The 21,179-nt window shown below is 33.8% G+C and overlaps 1 protein-coding gene across 4 annotated transcripts in view; it reads right to left on the bottom strand.

Annotated features, from left to right (window-relative positions):
- Positions 1 to 21,179, bottom strand: part of sxc (O-linked N-acetylglucosamine (GlcNAc) transferase sxc) — a 163,722-nt gene that overhangs the window by 114,583 nt on the left and 27,960 nt on the right. The window lies entirely within an intron of this gene.

Raw genomic sequence — 21,179 nt, 5'->3', positions numbered from 1 at the left:
CAATTAGCAAAAGGCATTAATTTTCACAATAATTGTTAATTGATTATTTATCAGAATATTTAAATTAAAAGAAAAACTTATAAAAATTTAATTGCTTTTTAATTTGCCAAAACACTCGCAATTTTTGTTTTTAAATTATTAATGAAAATATTAGGTTTTTGCGATCTAGTAAATGTGGTTTTCTTTTACAAATTGGGTCTTTTACAAATAGCAAAATGGTAATAAATATAGATAAGACCTTTGAACATTTTAACACTGATGAAAGTAAGAAAACTGTTCATAAATAAAAATGAGATACTTACATACACGGTTTTTCATATATAAAGAAAAATGCTATAAACTAAAGTATTCTTCTTAGAAAATGTTTTTCCTATAACCTCCCATATGGTTATTCTATCGAACTATAAGATCACTGAACCCTTAGGCTATAAATCTGTCAACTATTAGATGACCCAAAGCAAAAAACCTTTGCTATAACCATATCTCTCGGAAAATGCTATTTTATTTAAGCATGCTATATTGATCTTACGATAGAACAGAGCGATTATGGACTTATTATGAAATTTTTCAATTAGATCAATCTTTAGCTTTTGAATAAGCACCTGTATTCCATGTTACGAAGTATTAAAAATAACTTGTATGTGGGTAATTAAAGAAGAATTTTATTTAAAGCTTTGCGTGCTCTATGGGCAAGCTAAAACTGCGATGTTCTTCTACAGCTTTCTTTGCGCGGTATTGGTGCCCAAAATATTAAGAAAGGATCTTGGAAATAGACTTCGGTTTCAGTGAGGGTACCATGCTTTACGACAAGGAGGCTATCTGAGTACAAGTATTCGTGTACCAGCTGCAGGAATTTGTGAAGCGAAAGGGAACCCATTGGCCGCCATCAAACTAGTAATTTTATTTACAAGTTTAATTAGGAAGTAGGTAATTACCTAGCAGCATTGGTGATCAGACTCTTTTGAGGGAAGCCTACTCCCTTCCATAGAAAAACCATTAAATTTACTTTAGGTAATTCGCACTTTTGGTCACATAAATTTTTTTTAACTTGGAATTTCAACAATTTACTTAAGTCTCGTTAATATTATGTTACACTAAATAGCACTTTAGAGGATATCATAATTACTATCCTCCGAATTGGCCTAAAATATACAGGGTGTTCATTTTAAGATGGCTCAAATGCATTTCATGCTTAAGCGGTTAATCTGAGCAAAAAATGGTAGAAGAAAAATTTATTGCCCGTCACCTCTAGTTTCAGAATATGTGACTTGATTTTAGATTCCTGCCCGCATACGCGGCTGACGCGCGACCAAAAGGGTTTGCAGTTGACCCCCATTTTCATATACACACTTTTAAAGAGTATAAAAAGTTATGAAAGAAACCGGAAACCGCAATTCGATATCTTTAAAATTAAAGGTGCTAGGCCATTTCAATATTTCCCGATATTAAGAAAAATACTAGCTTTACTGCCTTGGCAATATTTTTAGTAGAAAGGGGATGAAAAAATACATAAAAATGACCAATCGCGTGCTCTTCTTTCTCTTGGATAACAAGTTAAAAAAATTGAAATATGATTAATAAATACCAGATTTTGAAATGGCCTAGCACCTTTAATTTTGAAGATATCGAATTGCGGTTTCCGGTTTCTTTCATAACTTTTTATACTCTTTAAAAGTGTTATATGAAAATGGGGGTCAACTGCAAACCCTCACTTTTGGTGGCGCATCAGCCGCGTATGCGGGTAGGAATCTAAAATCAAGTCACATATTCTGAAACTAGAGGTGACGGGCAACAAATTTTTCCTCTACCATTTTTAGCTCAGATTAACCGTTTAAGCATGAAATGCATTTGAGCCGTCTTAAAATGTACATCCTGTATACATATTCAGAAAAGTTGTGAAAAAAGAAAAAAAGTTTATAAATTTAGATAAATATAGATTCCCATAAATATATTCTATATGGATCTATTTGTAGGAGCCACTTTTTTGTTTTCCGGAGACCTTACGAGTATAAGTCTACTTCCTGTCTAAACTCAAAATCTGTCCATCTATAATATTTGCTTTTAAAAGAACATTAAAATAACAAGCGCTGAGCACCTCACTACCATAACAATGAAAAAACAAGAACGACATGGATTTCATTCAAAGAGACGTTCAAAGTGAATTAATTTAAAAAAAGAAAAAAGAAAAAATAGATTTGAATTAAACGCTTAGTTGCACTTAAGGTGGTGGATGGCGCGCTACCTAGAATATTGAAAAACAGGGACTCCCCACAGGTTAAGGGGTAATAATGGCCCACTTCCGCCCTACACCATCCTGAATAAATGATCCTGAAGAGTATTGGGCTTTTCAATATTACCTTTTAGGAAATAACTGAGAGAATAATTTTGTGGAAAGCTAAAGCAATTCTAGGATTAAATTAGTTAAAATTAGTGTGTGGAGAAAGAGGAATCAGTTATCTAACCACTTTCGACTAATGCTTACAAATATATCCTGATACTATTCCAGAATAGCCGAGCGGTTAGAGGTGAGTCCCGTAAAGCTAAGACGCACTGTGTGGTAGTGGAATCGATTCCTAACCTAGATATTGGATTTTAATTAATGTTTAATATAAAACCTTTTAAATGAGGCACGTTTGACTGGTCGCATCCCCGTCTACGATACCTAGGTTGGACGTAAAGGCTGCCTCCAAAAAAAATTGGGCATTTCTTTATCCAGAAGGGATAACTGATTGTTATTGAAAATGACAACAATGAAACTAAACACCATTAAGTGAGGATCATTATCTTCAGGTCATTACGATAAAAGCAATAAATAAATTATATAATAGATACATTGTTCCCTATTGGTAAAATAATTGCAAATCATATTTACCACCAACTGTACTTTGGGCTAAAACCATATTTTAAATAATTAATCGAACTTATTGGAGAGAATTAATAATCAATGTTGCTAGCGGTAAATTGCCTATTTAATGTTTCAGTACAAATCAGAAAACAATTCAATTTAAACATAGATCAATTATTTATTTATTTTTTAAATTTAAAATATAAAAACTTGGATTAATTTCAATTATTTTCTTAAAAAATGTGTATTCCAAATTTGGTCGAAATCAATAAAAATGGTTAATCCGATATTCCAAGTGGACACAATTTATTAATGGTACACATTAGTTCTATTCTATAGCATTACACTCATGTATTGCGTTTCAAGTATCACAATTGTGTTTAAAAACAAGGGGCGCTTTTATTTCTATTTCTATGTTAATTTTAATTTAAATTAAATAACAAAAACCAAGGGAAGGAATTAGCTATGCGGTTAGCGTATTGGATTCTCACGCGGAGGTCCCGGGTTCGAATCCAGCTGCTGACCCTTAGATTTTCTCATCCTAGGTAGGAGCTTCTTACAGCTCACTGCCCGGTGATGGACAGTGTTGCCTGTAACTTTGAGAACACTGTCCGGAGGACGGCAGTGCACTGAAAAAAAAAGCTCCGGGCGCCAATAACCCTAGATGTTGACGCGCCTTTAAAAAAAATATATTAATAATAACAAAAACCACGGGCTACAGCTTTATATAAAATGTAATCGTATATAAGCTGATGTGAAGAATTCATATGACTTCACATAAATCACGATCTCACAAAGTTAGTTATTCACGCTTTTTTATATGCTAGAGATGCTAGTTATTTTGTTTACTACGTAAACTTTCTAAAATTTATTATCGGCAGAATTGGGTATGGCATTATTAATTAATATAAACTGGCAATCAACATTTTGTCAAGAAGACCCACGGACATTCGAAATCTAGTGGCTTACACCTGAAAACACTAGAATAACACGAGAGACCGGTAGTGCACTGAAAATAAATACATAAAATTTAGAATAAAATATCCGAAATACTTCCCAATAATAACAAACAGCTATTTTCTAAGACCTGTTTCGCTAAATTGCTCCATACGTCCCTCCATCTTGAAATAAAACCTACATTAAAATACTCAGAATATGTTGAGAAAAACAAACACGAAATTATTCAACTACTTTACTCAATTTTAAACTCTTTCATAAGGCCTAGAGATTGCGAAATAATATTGCAAGTTAAAAAATTAAAACATTCTAAAATAAACCCAGTTCTACAGAAGTTCGGAATGTTGCCAGAACTTAAATATTACTACTTCTTACATTTCAAAAATTCATTTATGTATATGAATATTAAATAAATGTGTATGTGTAAAATGTTTTTGGCAGTAAAACTATGCATTACAAACCTTGATGCAACCGGTAATTACAAAAATATCCTAAATAAAGTATTATAGATTAGATCGCTGCGATAAAGAAATTACGCGTGGTTGCTGGAGATGCGAATTGCCAAGATAAGAAGTTGGAGAACATCAGGTAATTATTTTCCCCCTCTTTTTTGGCTAATTACAGACTGAACTGGACCCTTACAAAAAAGTGTGTGCAAGGAGAAAGAAGATAGTTATATTTCTGATCCACCAAAAACACCAAAAACAAATCTTATGTAGCAGATATTTTAACATAGTTTCTTTAAATTGAAAGAATACCACTATTGTTACGTATAAGAAGGAATGACAGCGGTAGTACGTAAAGAAAAGCATATTTAGTTACAGGCGTCCAACTACCAAATCTAGGTGGTTTTGGACGGAACCGACTAACAAACATACTTTTCTGTAAATTTCTCATATTAACCATTAAATAAAATCCAAGGCCCTAGACCCGGGAATCGAACCCGCTAAACCAACAATACATCTTAGCTTTGCATGTCTAGTCTCTAACCGCCTAACATACTTTACTATAAATTTCTCATATTAACCATTAAATAAAATCCAAGGCCTATACACAGGAAATCGAACCCACTCAACCAACAATACATCTTAGCTTTGCAGGTCTAGCCTATAACCGCCTAACATACTTTACTATAAATTTTTCATATTAACCATTAAATAAAATCCAAGGCCTATACACAGGAAATCGAACCCACTCAACCAACAATACATCTGAGCATTGCGGGTCTACTCTCTAACCGCCTAACATACTTTTCTGTAAATTTCTCATATTAACCATTAAATAAAATCCAAGGCCCTAGACCCGGGAATCGAACCCGCTAAACCAACAATACATCTTAGCTTTGCATGTCTAGTCTCTAACCGCCTAACATACTTTACTATAAATTTCTCATATTAACCATTAAATAAAATCCAAGGCCTATACACAGGAAATCGAACCCACTCAACCAACAATACATCTTAGCTTTGCAGGTCTAGCCTATAACCGCCTAACATACTTTACTATAAATTTCTCATATTAACCATTAAATAAAATCCAAGGCCTATACACAGGAAATCGAACCCACTCAACCAACAATACATCTGAGCATTGCGGGTCTACTCTCTAACCGCCTAACATACTTTTCTGTAAATTTCTCATATTAACCATTAAATAAAATCAAAGGCCCTAGACCCGGGAATCGAACCCGCTAAACCAACAATACATCTTAGCTTTGCAGGTCTAGTCTCTAACCGCCTAACATACTTTACTATAAATTTCTCATATTAACCATTAAATAAAATCCAAGGCCTATACACAGGAAATCGAACCCACTCAACCAACAATACATCTTAGCTTTGCAGGTCTAGCCTATAACCGCCTAACATACTTTACTATAAATTTTTCATATTAACCATTAAATAAAATCCAAGGTCTATACACAGGAAATCGAACCCACTCAACCAACAATACATCTGAGCATTGCGGGTCTAGTCTCTAACCGCCTAACATACTTTACTATAAATTTCTCATATTAACCATTAAATAAAATCCAAGGGCTAGACACCGGGAACCGAACCCACTAAACCAACAATACATCTTAGCTTAGCGGGTCTAGTCTCTTAACCGCTCGTCTATCTTGTAACACGCAAAATGGACATCTAATTGATGTGGCTGAGTAAAATTGCCTTATAGATATATAATAATTACCTTGTATATTTATTTGCGAACGAATTTCATAAGATTTTTTCATTAAGAACGAGAGATTTCTAGTTAACAGGTTTCGAGGGAACGAGAAGAAAGAATTCCTATAAATAAAATATAGATGAAATCAAATATAATATAGACTATACTAGATGGGAGCCATTAGTTGGGTAAAGGAAGTACAGCAAGTGGCCAATCTGATAGAGCCTCTTAAAGGAACTTGTTGCTTCCTTCCTCAAGTGAGCAGCAAAGTAAACGAGGTAATATTGTTTGTCATTAACTTTAAACACGCAACACGCCATTATTAAATAACATTTCTAGTTTCATTAACATTTTCTTTTTCTTTTTAGTTATTCTTAACGTTGTGTGAATTTCGTGCAATTTATAGCGGAAATAGTTACAAGGTAGTGACTAAATATAAGAATTTTAGTCTCACCATATCCTGTAGGTATTTTGCGCGTGTAATGTACTGAAAGGTTTTCTACTTCACGATTATAAATGTATATATTTATTGAAATATAAATATACTTCTCAATTAGTACCCACAAAGGGTTATACTTTTAGCTTGCAAAGGGTTACCAGCTCACGGAAAACACTGATAAATGAGGAATAAAACACATCCTCTCTAGCCGCTTTGATTAACCAAGTCGGTTCTAAAAGATGAAAAAGATACAAAGTTAAAAAAGGTACGGTTAATGAAGGTCAGTTCAATATAACATGAAGTGAGAATTACTGTAATATATGCGTAAGTCTGAAACAATTACTCACAGATTAACTGTGTAATATAGCCTTATGTGAGATCTTTCTAGTCCAGGAACGTCCTACAAAACGAGGTCCCACCAGAATGGAACAGCAAAGGGTGTAAAAGAAATAGCTCAAATTGCTTACTTCACCAACATGAAGATGAGTAGTAAATGGATTGACAAAACATAGACTAATACATGAACAGGTTAAAAGAGGTTAAATATGAATGTAAGATAAGTTTAGTAAGTCGTCAATATGGTTATATATGAATGTAAGATAGTCCTATTTTAGTCTAGTGAGTCGTCAATATGGTTAAATATGAGTGAAGACAGTTCTATATAAGTCTAGTGAGTCTCCAACATGGTTAAATATGAGTTTAAGATAGTCCTATATAAGTCTAGTGAGTTTCCAACATAGTTGAATGTGAATGTAAAAACTGCATTTATGTTTACAGAAACTGTCACTGGAGTATAAAGTAAGCTTACAGCCTAGGTAATGGCGGCTTAAAGGTCCACAATATGTCTAATCCTCTTTTATCTATTTTACGATTAAACAATACAAATTGCTGGAGTTTTTTTTGTTTCTGATAACGATAATTGAGTAAAACATGAAGTATTATTCCAAAAGAAATATTATTTATCGTATTTTTAAACGGAAATTTTTTTTTCTTGCTTAAATCGAAAGTTTATCAAATACCTATGGGAGAAATGTTGGAAAAAAAAATGTTAAATTAATTATTTCATAGAAATTATTAAGGTTAAAGTAATGGCCAATCACAGTGCAGTACGGTTGCAGACTGTGGGCGGGTCAGGCCCACCTCTAGTGTAACCACGCCCCTTCCAATGAAAACGAGTTATGGCTGAATCAGGGCGTATTAACGATGGTGCTTCAGTACCTTTCACTTAGTTTTCTTTTCTATATACTAGCTTTTCTTTAAAATTACACTTTCGGTGTATTGATTTTCTTTCTTCTTGGAAATTTGGTTAGAAATTTACTAATCAAATACTTAGAGGTAGTAATACCTTAAAATATCAAAAATTGAACTTTAGAAAACCTTAGTTTGATTCAATTAGTTTGAATAACGATTAAATTTGAAATTTAGTTCACTAATTGACTGTCATGATTAAAAGTACGATTAATTTTGCCGATTAATATTTTTAAAAAATAATCTATTAATTGTATTTTTAATCAGTACCCATCTCTGGTAGGTAGGAGTTAAGCTTAACTAAACTTTTAACAAAAATTCTAAACTTAAAGGAATTTGTTTTATAGAAGTGTGGGAATTACAGCAAGCGAAAATCATGGAGGATGCTTGGAACCAATTTTATAACAATATTTAAATCCAAATGATAATAAATTATTTTGTTATTTTGAACAAAGAAGAAGAAAAGTAATTAAGTTTTTAAGAAAACGAATAGTCTCTCTTTTTATTGGTTAAATCAGTTATACGTAACTGTGTGTCGAAAGCGAGTTCACAGTGTCCTGTATTTTGGTGAGATTATTGACAAAGTTTAATTACTTTCTCAAGAACGAGGAAGGGTTAAAGCTTTATTTAATAATAAGGTTTATATCCCATGTGAATTAGACAACGACCCTTCCTTTACAAGTTTGCCCAAGTTAGGTGGGTCATAAAAAACACTGCGAGGCAGCCTAGTTGAGATGCGCAGATTACTCATTCTAATTAAAAAAGTTCAAGATATGGCGCAATAATTTATTATTTACACTAAATACGCCATTCTGGCAGCAAAGTGCGTTTTTGGGTCTTTATGGGTAGTGTTGGAATTTGCTGCAAACATTCCATTTGTTAGTTTTCTTGTGAAAAACTAACAATACAAAATTTGTAGAGTACTCACAAAGTTGGGAGTTATTGATGGATAATTAAGAACAGAATGCGAAATATCTGCTTGATGTCTCTCAAAAATTACTAGAATATTTTGATTGAACGAATGCTAACCATATATTCCTTACTTCCTGCTGTAAGTAGGGAAAACCTATTTCAAAAGTAATCATAAATTGCAGTAAATTCCTTATCGTCAGAAATCTATAAGAGTGACATTTATTCAAACTTTTAACAGTCGAAGAATGTGGTATTAACTCGTCGTCTTACGATTTATGGACTAACAGAGAATCTTTTGCAATTTTTACTATACAGGGTGATCCATTGCATACGGGATACATTACCACGATGTTATGGTAGCTTTCATTTGATGATAAAACAAATTTATTCTGACTCACCCCTAACCATTACATTACACTACATTTTTTAAAATCCTCAATTCTTATTATTTGTGTTCTTTGAGTCTCAAATAATATTTTTTGCAGTCAGAGGACCTCCCAAAACGTGTATTTCTGGTGGAAAGTTAATATCGAAAAACGTTCACGAATAGATAAAATTGTAACTTTGAACTTAAATATGTCGACCAGTATTAGGGATATCGAAACGGAGGTTAACGTCATTTATCACAGTTTTTTTTTATGTAGTTTTCATAATCATTGTCAAAAGCAGTGGTCATTGTGAAGCCCCAATCGGGTTTTTGTCAGTAACTCCGCAAAACATGAAGATACAGCATCGGGGGTGGAAAATTTCAAAACTAAACCAAAAAAAAAACATGTAGTTTACTTCGTGGGTTTTTTCGAAATTCCGCTTTACTAAAAAGTTATTAGCGATTGGTGCGTTTTAAATGGCTCACCCTGTATAGTTTCAAAAATGCTAAGAAATACCATTTATTCTCTCCTATTCTTTTCATAAATATATGATAAGAATGTGGCTGACATAATATTATGCTGGTAATGTCCCAGAAAGCTATGTTTATTTAAATGATATTCAACATCATAAATAGATGATCGAGACTTCCCTGTTAATATTTCGTTTCCGGAAGCAAACTTTCGATAATCATGTGGGCATTTCTATGGAATTTTAACAAAACTGTAAAAATCACAAACTTTTTTTTTATTTTCTAATCTAAGAGAGACAAAAATCCATTTTAGATAAATATTTTATTTTGCTTTATCACGGAATCCATTGTGCGGTAGGTTTACTTGCAGTCTAATTAAATTGTGCAACCCCAGCTACCCATTACATTTATCTATCCCCCTTCCCACTAATTACTTCACAAATATTTCTCTAAGGGTTTGAAACTAATTGATTCTAACATGAGGAGCATTAATAATTAATTGTGGCCTTAAGTTGATAATGTATTCATTCTAAACCAATTATTCACGTTGATATATTATTTGGTTTCTTCTAATTACTAATTCCAAAATCTTTAAGCGTTTTTTTACTAATTAGCCTGCCGAATTTTGAATTGTAATTCTCCTCTTTCCTATTGGTGGGTAGATTAAAAGTATAGTTTTAGGCGCCTCAACTTTTACTGGTTACTCCAACTGTTTATATGTTACTTCAGCTGAAACTTAAAACTTCTGAAATATTCAATTCATAATATATGACCGTTATTTTTTTTCCTGTCTAAACAAGCAAAAAATTCAAGATGATTGATACCCATTAAAATAATACTTTCCAGAAACAATTATGACGCACGCAACAACATCCATTAGGTTTAACTGACATTTACGTCACAAACTCAGAAGTCCTATAAATATATGCTATATACTCCCATTGTTAGCAACACATTTTAACTTATAAAATGTCCGTACATAAACTAAAACAAAAAAGGCTTGGAAATAAGAGAATACAGAAAAATGTAACAGGTGAAAAATACACTACACTTCAAGCATTTTAAATTTGGCATTATTTAAGCGACAAACTTAGATGAGTGGAAAAATTCTGAATAAACAGACGAACAACTTTCCTAACTCAAGAATTTTAAAATTGAAGGTATGTTTTCCAAGGGTTCCTAAAGTTTAAGGAGAAAGTTTGTTGTTTTTCCCTTTTAACATTTGAAGAAACAATTTTGATCAGAGAATGTTGTACCTTGACAACAATCTGCAGCTAGTTGTTGGTGTACATAAGTAATTTAATCCTTATGTGGGCTATTTTTAACTTAGGTCGTTTCAAATAGCTGAATTAGAAACATTAAATTATAAATTTAAAAAATCATAACTACTCGTAATAAATATAAATAATTTACGGCACGTCATGTCAATCTATGTACATATGAGCATTCTAATAAATTACAACGTTATACCCGATTGTTTTGCGGATTAACTCATCAAAAGCTAGATTTTATTTTTCTGCTCACTCCGTTTTCTAAAACCCCCCTTTTTTTTGTAGCTATCCTTACGAAGAAAACCCTTCCATTTTAGATGATCTCGATACTTTGTTTTCTGGTAGAGTAAGAGCACGAAATAGAACAAATAATGTAAACATCAACAGAAAAAGGATAAGGGATAAAAGGAAATGCTTCGCATCGACCCAGAATAAATCAAAAGCCTTCCCTAACCTTGGCTCAACATAGCATCTCTTTAATGTGACAGGATAAACAAGCAAAAAGGTCAATCGGTTCCTTTGATGATGTATCCCTGATGACAGGCACTGATGATAGATTGAGCATGGTTTGCAACAAGTGGATAAATGTCTTTATGCTAGTCGATGATGTCTGTATTTCCTACCTCCCCGATTGGGGTGATGGGGAACTAAGGCTACTCCTTCAGAATTCATTGCCAAGAACAGGAGCCGACAGCCAAACTATCGTACAACATAAACTCGACAGCTTAATCATGGGTATTCTTGAAGGAAGAAGATTGCTGATGAGCAAAGTCACAGCAGATGTCTGAGGTAGGGCCCCTGTGGATTCTGATATGAGCATTCCCTTTATAAAATTCATAAATCATACATTGGAGATTTCTCTCATAGAAATTATTGAAGTAGTAGTAACAAGCAAAATTCTGAAGGATTAATCGTATCCTATTTTAAGTAGAAAAGGAGAGATTACTAAGGGAATTTTGGGAATTTTTAGGTGTCGTGGGCGGGGACGAAAGCTCCAAACTTTACAATAAACAATTTTTTCTAACAAGCAAAAAAGAGTAGTCATACGCGGGATTCGAACTGGGGATCTAAAGCCACGCTCTTGACCAACTAGAGCAGAGGTCGCCAAAAAGTGGTCTATATAGACCTCCAGCGGTCTATTTAACAAAAGTAGGGGGTCGCTCTGAGCCAGAGGGTCAAAGGAAAAACAATTTCGAACCCAATATAGCGAAACTTTCAAATAAACACCAGGCACACCCATCTCATTAATTAAGAAGCAATACTGTAGTTACTTTACTTAATTAGAATTACTTATTATTTAATAAATATTGAAGGTATTTAAATTTCAACAAGATATTTTTCATAAAACTATTGTTATACAAAGTAAAATTACTTTAATAAATGTTTAAAATCATAAAATAAATATACAAACACAGTACCTGATTTCTAATAGTTTTATTTTTAATTAACTTAAAATTACTTTTATGTGGGGGTCGATGGAGATTTCGAAAAATTATATAGGGGGGTCCATGATCAAAAAACTTTTGGCGACCCCTGAACTAGACCAACACTCGCCGCTTATTTTATACTCGTAAGCTTTCTTTAAGGTTTTCTATGTCCTCTATTTCGAAAATTTAACTCGATTACAGTACATTCTACGAATTAGAAGAGAATATATATATATATAAAACACTGAACATAAAGTTTTAGAAAACGATAATAATTTTCATATTAAGACATTTAATAAATTAGAAATGCATTATGCAGTTATCGACTTATAAATGAAATTAATTGAATTTAAATTTCAACATTAAAGGCACAAGAGAACAAATTACTTGTTGAATGATGATCTCTCAATAAGACTAATTATTCCAACTAGATCTAAATTGAAAATAATTAAAAGTGAGTGAAAGATAGGCAATGAGGTAAACAAGAGATCCCAGACTAGGCGAAGAAGAGTGGGGAAGGTCTAATTTATTAGCAGCCTCTTCTGAAAACTGGCCGTCTGTTCAACTGAATGGTCCATTAAAACAAGAGGTCGCGTCAACAGTCGACATGCGCTATTTCCAAACATAACAAACCAAAAAGCTCAACAGATACCATCTAGCTGAGAGTGCATTTGTCAGCTAATTTTAGTCTATACTTTTTAGTGAATGATGTTAAGTTTTCAAAATAAGCTGAAATTTTTATTTATTCTTAAGTGTTATTACTTTCAAATAACATTTATGGAATAAACTTTATCGAAATCTTATTCATTCAACAAAATTTACTGCCTTTTAATGAAAGTAAATTAGTTTAACGTATCAACCAAAATGGTTTTAGTGGAAAATTCCTACCACGAAATTTGTATTTCCGGCCCGTGCTATATTCCTTCATACTAGGAATTTTAGCAACTCCTTTAATACTCTATAATCTTAATTAATGTAAAATGGCTTCTTAGAGGAAAGCCTAATATTAACCACTTCTACTCCACCATTCTCCTTTACAATTTTCCATTACTCTAACCTCTACTCCATTACCCCCACCTTTTCAAATTTCCTGGATAATATTGTTCATTGTTTTTATGGTGTCTGATTTTTTTTTTAGTCAGATTAGTTTCACTCATATTTTTTTTTATGTTTCTGAGCTTTCAAACCTTATAAGGACTTGGTCATCTTCAGGGCTGTGGAACGTATTTGTTTTAATTATAATTATAATACGAGTAATTGTATTATAATGAATTTGTATAATCTTCTTCTTCTTGCTTGGCAATAAAGTCCATGAAGAACCTTGGCCGCCTCAATAATCAACTCTCTTGGGCCGCTCTTCTCCATCTTTATACGCCCAAATCTCTCAAATCCTGATTAACACTGAGCCATCTCAACCAGGGCCTCCCTCTCCTTTTAGCATCTCCTAGATGTCCAAGAAATAGTTTCTTGGCTATTCTTTCCTCCCCCACATGCATTCCAAGTGACCTAACCATCTCTAATCCTTCCTTGTTTGATAAGGCCAACTAGGCCCTGATTAGCAAAAAGATCTCTGTGACTTTCCTGATGGTCCTTATCCTCCATCTCTCCCCTTCCAGATTGGAGCCATATATTCTTCTTAAAATTTTCCTCTATCAGACATTAAGAGAAAGCGTTCATCCTTCTTAGTAAGAGCCCACGTTTGGCTCCCTACACATCACAATAGGTCTCAAAATCGTCTTATTTTAAGCATGCAATTTGGCTTCTCTCAATAGCAACATGGAAAAGCGTAACACTCCCTGTAAGGGCCAGAAGCTCCTATTGTCTGCCGTAATTCACGTTTGTATTTCCTTGCTATTTTTGTATAAAGTATTGTTGTTTACAAATTCAATACAATTATTGTTACTATATTGTAAAATATGTTACACAGCCCTGAAAATGACTTAATCCCTAGGTCGGAAAAAAAAAAACACACGACCGAAATTGTCATTATTCTTTTCTTCTTCCTGGCTATTATTGTACAAGTTGGAGTTATGAGATGCTAAACATTGACAATACACGCATGAGTACCATAATAAGAACTTAATGGAAAGGCGGAGGAACCGTTTTGTTTTGCGGTAAAATTTGCGAAAAAACGCGAGGAAAAAAAATACTTCGAGAAATTCGCAATTCTATTTACGCTACTTTTTCAACGTCGGACAACATCGTCAAGTCACCATGGTAATAGAAAGGGAAGGAACTCGGGTAGCAGCTATGCGAAATTACACCATAATGAGAAAACTCATTAGTGATTCGAATTTTAGATAGAATAATAATTAACATGAATCTAAAAAAAAATATTAAACTAAAACAATAATAGAATTCATAACTGACTAGCCTAGTAACGTTTCTACTGTAAATTCATGTAACTGGTTTGAGAATTGGGTTTAGTCAGCAGTGTTATATATCGTTGATTTTACTATGACATCAAATGAGACAGGAACATAATAAATGGGAAGTCAAATTCTCTACACTAAACTGAAGAATCAACTCTGATGATGTAAGAAAATCCGAATTCGGCCAGAAACGAAAACAAAAAAAAATAACATCAACGGTATAGGTTACACAATCTCTTCAAGTACACAACTAACTACACTTTATTACACTCTGTACCAATCACTTCTCCATCCGATTCTTTTTTTATCGATTCCTTAAGCCAATCAAATCCTGCAATGTTAGATTTAATTTAAGTGTACATTCTTGTTTTTTGTTTTATTAACGTTTGGCTATTTTTAAAGGTAACACATCCCACACCTAGTATTTACTTTTTGAACGTTTATTTGTTTCTAGAAATAGAATTCAATGAAGAGACAATGAAAAATAATGCGAACAAGGGGTTAAAGATCTTGTTTAACCTTTATTATAGCTGTTAGTGGAATTTTCAAAACAACCCGTTCAACGTCCGATTGAAACTATAAAACTACACCAAATGGCAAAAATAGAAGCTTTAACTGGACTATTCTCAGCTTTATCCATTAATCTAGCTCCAAGACCAGCTCCCAGCCTGCTGCTAGCAGCACTATTTCCACCCGGTCTTCATATTTTATTCACTTACTAAAGCAGAACAGCAGTTATTGAAAGATGCAGGGGCAATGTTTGCGGCCATATTTTCTTTACAGATCTCCTTAAAACCCAAGCATTGTTACACCTAAATGCTATAGCCTCCGAGTTGGTGGTGACAATGGAGGCGATGGCTATTTTGTTAGAGAAATATTCTCTGTGGGAAGTTGGCTGCTGAAAATTATTTTCCTAAATGATACTCCAGTTATTATCACGGATGGTACCCGGATATGTAAGTCTCCCAGGAATTACAAGGCCGATTAATTTGGTTCTGTAAAATAAAAAGGCGGAGAACCCTTCAATCAGTTTTTTTTTTTCCAGTCATTTCTGACTCTTCCTGGGAAGGCTTGGAAAAAGGCAAAGACACAGATGGTAGATGAAGAATAGGGGACAGATAGTGTCCACCTTACAGATAATTCTCTCTAAAGAGTACATACCAAAGCTGAACAGTGCACATGTGGGGGAGGAATCAGGAGCGGATTACGACGGTGTCGAGTTACGTTCGACGTTTCGTGGTTACGACTCCCATTTACAATAAGTACAGTACTGTACAGTATGTACGTACTATGAAAAGCTCGCGAACTACTGTACGTGTTTTGGTGTGCAGTACTGTACAGTATTTTGAAAAGCCCGCGAAATACTGTACTGATTTGGTGTGCAGTACTGTACAGTATTTTATATGTGTTTTTTGATAATTATGTAGGATACTGTGTTAGGATAGGCTAAGTGCTTACAATACTGTACTGTATATGGTACAGTTTACGTATATTCCGACTTACGTCGAAAAAACGGTTAACGACGCCGCGTAGGAACGGATCAACGTCGTAAGTCGAGGACTACCTGTATTGACAAAAGCCAGACCAGTAAGACTCGAGGCAATATTCAAACACATCCAAACTAACCTAATCCTCATATAAATAATTAGTTATCCAAAAGGTTTATTAAATATATCCCCGCCCACACCGTAATAATCGCTTATCTGCACGTAGGTAAATATACAAATTATTCTAGGAAAATATTTTCAAAAAATGTGATGAAATTACACAAGAGAATGTTACGTTTCTGTCACTGCGTAAGAGGTAGTATTTTTTTTACTTTTGTAAGCACAGATGAAGCCACAAATACCGGGTTCCCAGAGGAACGGAAATAGCTTCTTCTTTTTTTATAGAGCTATCTTATATAAGTAACATATCTGAATAAATCGAACGCCAGATAAGAATGGAGAAGTTTCTACAGAGTTCTTGAGATGCCAGCGTCAAAGAAAGCAAAAATCTTTTCTTTTTTTTTACAAGAGATGGCATATGGTTTACTACTATCAAAACAGTCCTTCACTTCTTCCCTGGGCACTGGGAGGGACTAATGTACCTTTACACAAATTTTGGTTATAAAAAAAAAAGAAAAAGGTAAGGGTTTAGTGAGGGCTCGCTATAAAAAAAGAGCTCCGCCCCACGTATCTCGCAGAAAAGGGAGAAGATAAGCCTTTTATTTTCCATTCAGAATGTATCAAAGAGAGGAATATTCTCCATCAAGCACGTTAACATAGCACTTTAGGTACAAAATTGTACGCAAGAGCACGTAAATAAACTTTTTATACTAACTGAAAATGAAGGCATATAAAAAAGGTAATATTACCTAAATAACATTCTTTTTTTAAAAAAAAACTTACAATATTCATATTTAATTTTAGCCATCGTAGTTTATGGCATTTCTGGTCAATTTTCTTATTTTCACCCATCATTAGAGGAAGATAAATTAAGTTTGGTGTACAGATTACATCACTTTATGTAATCATTATTTATGAAAAAAAATTTCAAGTAAAGTGGCTTATTATTTAGAGATTCATTAGCACCTAATTCTAAATCATCTTTGTGTAAAGGTTTCGAGGAAGGAAGTACCAAAAATTTTAACTACTTCCCAATTTAGCCATAGCTACTCCTTCGAAACTCTGAACTCAAATATTATTTAGAATTAGTATTCTAAATCAACTAAGTAAATATAGTGGTACCTCGGTATTCTAACGACTTGCCTTTCTAACAAATCGGTATTCGACCAAGAAATTCGAGAAAATATTTTCCTGAAATCCGAACAAACATTTGGAGGAACTCGGAACACCCGAGATGAGCCGAGTTGTTTTTATATTTTCGTACACTTTTAGATCTTATTTCTGGTTTAGTTACATGTTTTTACATAAAATATAAAAAATTAGGCCAGTAAAACTGGCATATTTCAGGGGCTTAAAAACGAAATAAACTACATAGTTTACATTATTTCTTATGGGATAAATTGTTTCGGTTCTCGACCATATAAATTATGGTCGAGAACCGAGGTACCACTGTACATCAATTTAAGGCTGTCTAAACGATTCTAATTTGAAAATCCAACTTAAAAGAAAGAATGTTGCTGATCAAATTTTTATTAAATCAAATACTTAAGTATTTTAGCTTTTACAATCTAGAAATTAATTTAATTTTAATTTGCAGGAAGGAATAGACACAACTGCAGATCTGCTTTCTTTTATATATATATATAAAAGGCAATTTAACTTATTTCAGCAAAAAAGATCTGAGCAATCTGTAGACTGGATCTGTCAGTCCACAAACTTTTTTAAAGTAAAAGAAAATTGTATTTAAAATTAAGAAATAAGTAAAGATAAAATGAACAGGCTCTTGGTTTTTTGTGTTTTTGTTGCAAATGCAGAGGAGCACTGCAATGGAAAGAAATGAAAATACATAAAATCCAGTTAGATAAAAACGATTAAAAAAAAGATTCTGCGATTATGATCTTGTTAGTGATACAAGCAGTTATATATATTAGGGGGACCGAAAAGTAATCAAAATTTTTGTTTTCTGGCGAAAAACATTTATTTATTAAAGAAATCTAAAGTGCTAATCAACAAAATAATTTCTATCATTTTCTAACACTTTTTGCCAGCGAAAAGGCAATCGTTCGATTCCCTTTTTAAAAAAAGTCCTTCTATTTTTCATTGAAGAACTTTTCCAAGTGCGTTTTCACTTTTCCAACATTGGTAAATTTTTAACGGCGCTCGATCAACGGCGTACCATCAGCGCGTCTCTTTTGTCTCGGTATGAAGTTGATCCATTTTTGCGACGAATTGTAACTGGAGATGAGAAGTGGGTGCTACACAACAACCCTGCACGAAAAAGACAATGGCTTTCTCCCGGAAAAGCACCTGTTCCGACACCTCGACCGTCACTAACGATAAAGAAGTTCCTTGTGTGTGTGTGTGTGTGTGGTGGGATTTTTCTAGAATCATACACTATGAATTGCTTGAACCTGGCCCAGATCGTTACAGCGACAGTGTATTGTGAACAACTCGAACGAATGAAACAAGAGCTCATAAAAAAATCGATCTGTTTTGGTCAATAACAAAAAAAAAGGATCCATCAACACGATAACGCGAGTCCTCACGCAGCAAAAAGAACACAGGAAAAAGTAAGGGAGCATGGGTTAGAACTTTTACCCCATCCTCCCTATTCAACCAGATCTCGCACCGGCGGATTATCACCTTTTCAGATCGTTAGAGCATACATTAGGAGGTAAAAAATTTACCAATGTTGGAAAAGTGAAAACGCACTTGCAAAAGTTTTTCAATGAAAAATCGAAGGACTTTTTTAAAAAGGGAATCGAACGATTGCCTTTTCGCTGGCAAAAAGTGTTAGAAAATGATAGAAATTATTTTGTTGATTAGCACTTAAGATTTCTTTAATAAATAAATGTTTTTCGCCAGAAAAAATAAATTTTGATTACTTTTCGGTCTCCCTATTACTTAAGCCAGCACCGAAAAACCAAACATTATACATAAATGATGATTTATAAAACATTTAAAAAGAAATTCACTGGGAACCAGAATCAAATGATTGAACCAAATGAATCACAAAAAAAAAAAAACAAACGCAAATCAATATATCCACTACCACGGAGGTATACAAATGTAACATTTTAAATTTTTTACAAGAGAGCAAATGAATAATATTTTGCATCAACATTTGGACATGACAAAGCTATCCGCAAGATGGGTGCCGCGATTGCTCACGCTTGACCAAAAACGAAATCGTGTGAAGTGTTGCAAGGACGACGGTTTGCAGCTGGTTCCAGAAGAATCCGCAGGACTTTAAGCGTCGTTTCGTCACTGTGGCTGAAACATGGATACATCACTACACTCCTGAGACCAAAGAACAATCTAAACAATGGGTTACCAAGGGGGAATCTGCGCCAAAAAAAAAAAAGGCGAAGACCGTTCCTTCGGCCGGAAAGATTATGGCGACTGTCTTTTGGGATTCGCAAGGAAATAATCCTCATCGACTATCTGGAAAAGGGTAAAACTATTACAGGTGCATATTATTCATCGTTATTGGACCGTTTGAAAACCGAGCTGCAAGAAAAACGCCCACAAAAAAGGTCCTTTTCCATCACGAAAACGCACCAGCTCACACCTCAGCAGTTGTGGTCGCAAAATTAATGGAAATAGGGTTCCAACTCGTTTCACATCCCCCCTATTCTCCAGACTTGGCTCCCTCGGACTACTATTTGTTCCCCAATATGAAGAAATGGCTGGCGGGAAAAAGATTTTATTCAAATGAGGAGGTGATTGCAGAAACGAATGGCTATTTTTCAGACTTGGACAAATCCTATTATTCGGAAGGGATCAACAAACTAGAGCAGCGTTGGACGAAGTGTATAAGCCTAAAAGGAGACTATGTTGAAAAATAAAAAAAGGTTTACCCCCAAAAAATTAAGTAGTTTCTATTTTTGCACGGACTTTTCAAACGACCCTCGTAGGTGCACTTTAACAAATGGTTGTGTAATAAAAACAATAATTTTGTATTTGAAACATAAATAATAGAAATTTTGAAAAAAAAAAATGGACTTTATATAACTGGACTTGAAATATAATCTTCCTAAAAGTAAATTTTGTCTCCAACTAGGCGTCATCTTCAATAAAAGAAGAGGAATTATTACATTTTACATTTTAAGCAATCCATAGCTTATAAATAGAATTTACGAAGGGCTCTTAACTGTAATTACGGCGAATTTCTGTCTCTCTCTATAAATAAGTCGATCTTGTCATTGTTAATTAGGACCACCTCTATTTACTGCTGACAAACAAGGGATAATCGATTATTCTTCTTTCATTTTTACCACAATTACATCATAATTGGAAAAGTTATTGAAGTTTGCTAACCAAGCTGTATTCAAGTTGTTATTATTAACTGGTGTAACTCCCACTTTTATTTAGTTACGTAATAACATTTGGAATAGATAATCTAATAATGGACTGTGCGAGCTGTTTTAGTCGTTAAAATAATAACAATAATCAGCTTAATGAATGAATAAAGCGAACTGTGTGGAGTGCTGCTAACAAGCTACTGGGGCTGATCCAGAGTAAATTATGGGGCTTCCGAGCCACAGTATTTGTGGTTTAAGATCAGCTTGGAATGGGCGGATTTATGGTGGGGTTACAGTTGAAATAAACGCACGCACACTGGATTATGGCCATGATGGAATGAGACTTGGGACTGTAGGCGTGGGTTTATGGCGGCCATATGTGGCAATTTTGATGGATTCGCAGTTAACACAGCAGCCAGACTAGCTAGCAGGGTGAACACTAAAGCTCAATCATGTGATATATGTGGATTGCAAGACTTACAACCTTATTAACCTAGTTACTATATTTAAACTGACATGCTAGCAAGTATATTTCATAGTTTCGACGTTTAATGGTCCATAAATCTTGTATAAATTTAACATTATTTGATGTTTAAAAGTCCGAATAATCATAAAATAGTGCTGAAACAGTCTAAAGCAGGAAATATCTAGGTATATCTTCTAAAGCTAGCAATATGCCAATGTTGCCAACCACAAATACTAGCGGCTCACACAGGAACCTCGAAATAAATGAAAAATAAATGAAATTAAATAAAAAAATGTTGATTTCATATTATGTACTTAGTTACCAATA

Source organism: Rhodnius prolixus, unplaced genomic scaffold, assembly GCF_049639745.1.
Source record: "Rhodnius prolixus isolate KJV_2025 unplaced genomic scaffold, Rpr scaffold_2, whole genome shotgun sequence".
NCBI lineage: Eukaryota > Metazoa > Arthropoda > Insecta > Hemiptera > Reduviidae > Rhodnius > Rhodnius prolixus.
Note: the sequence above shows the minus strand (reverse complement) of the source record. Positions and strands in the feature narration are given on the sequence as shown.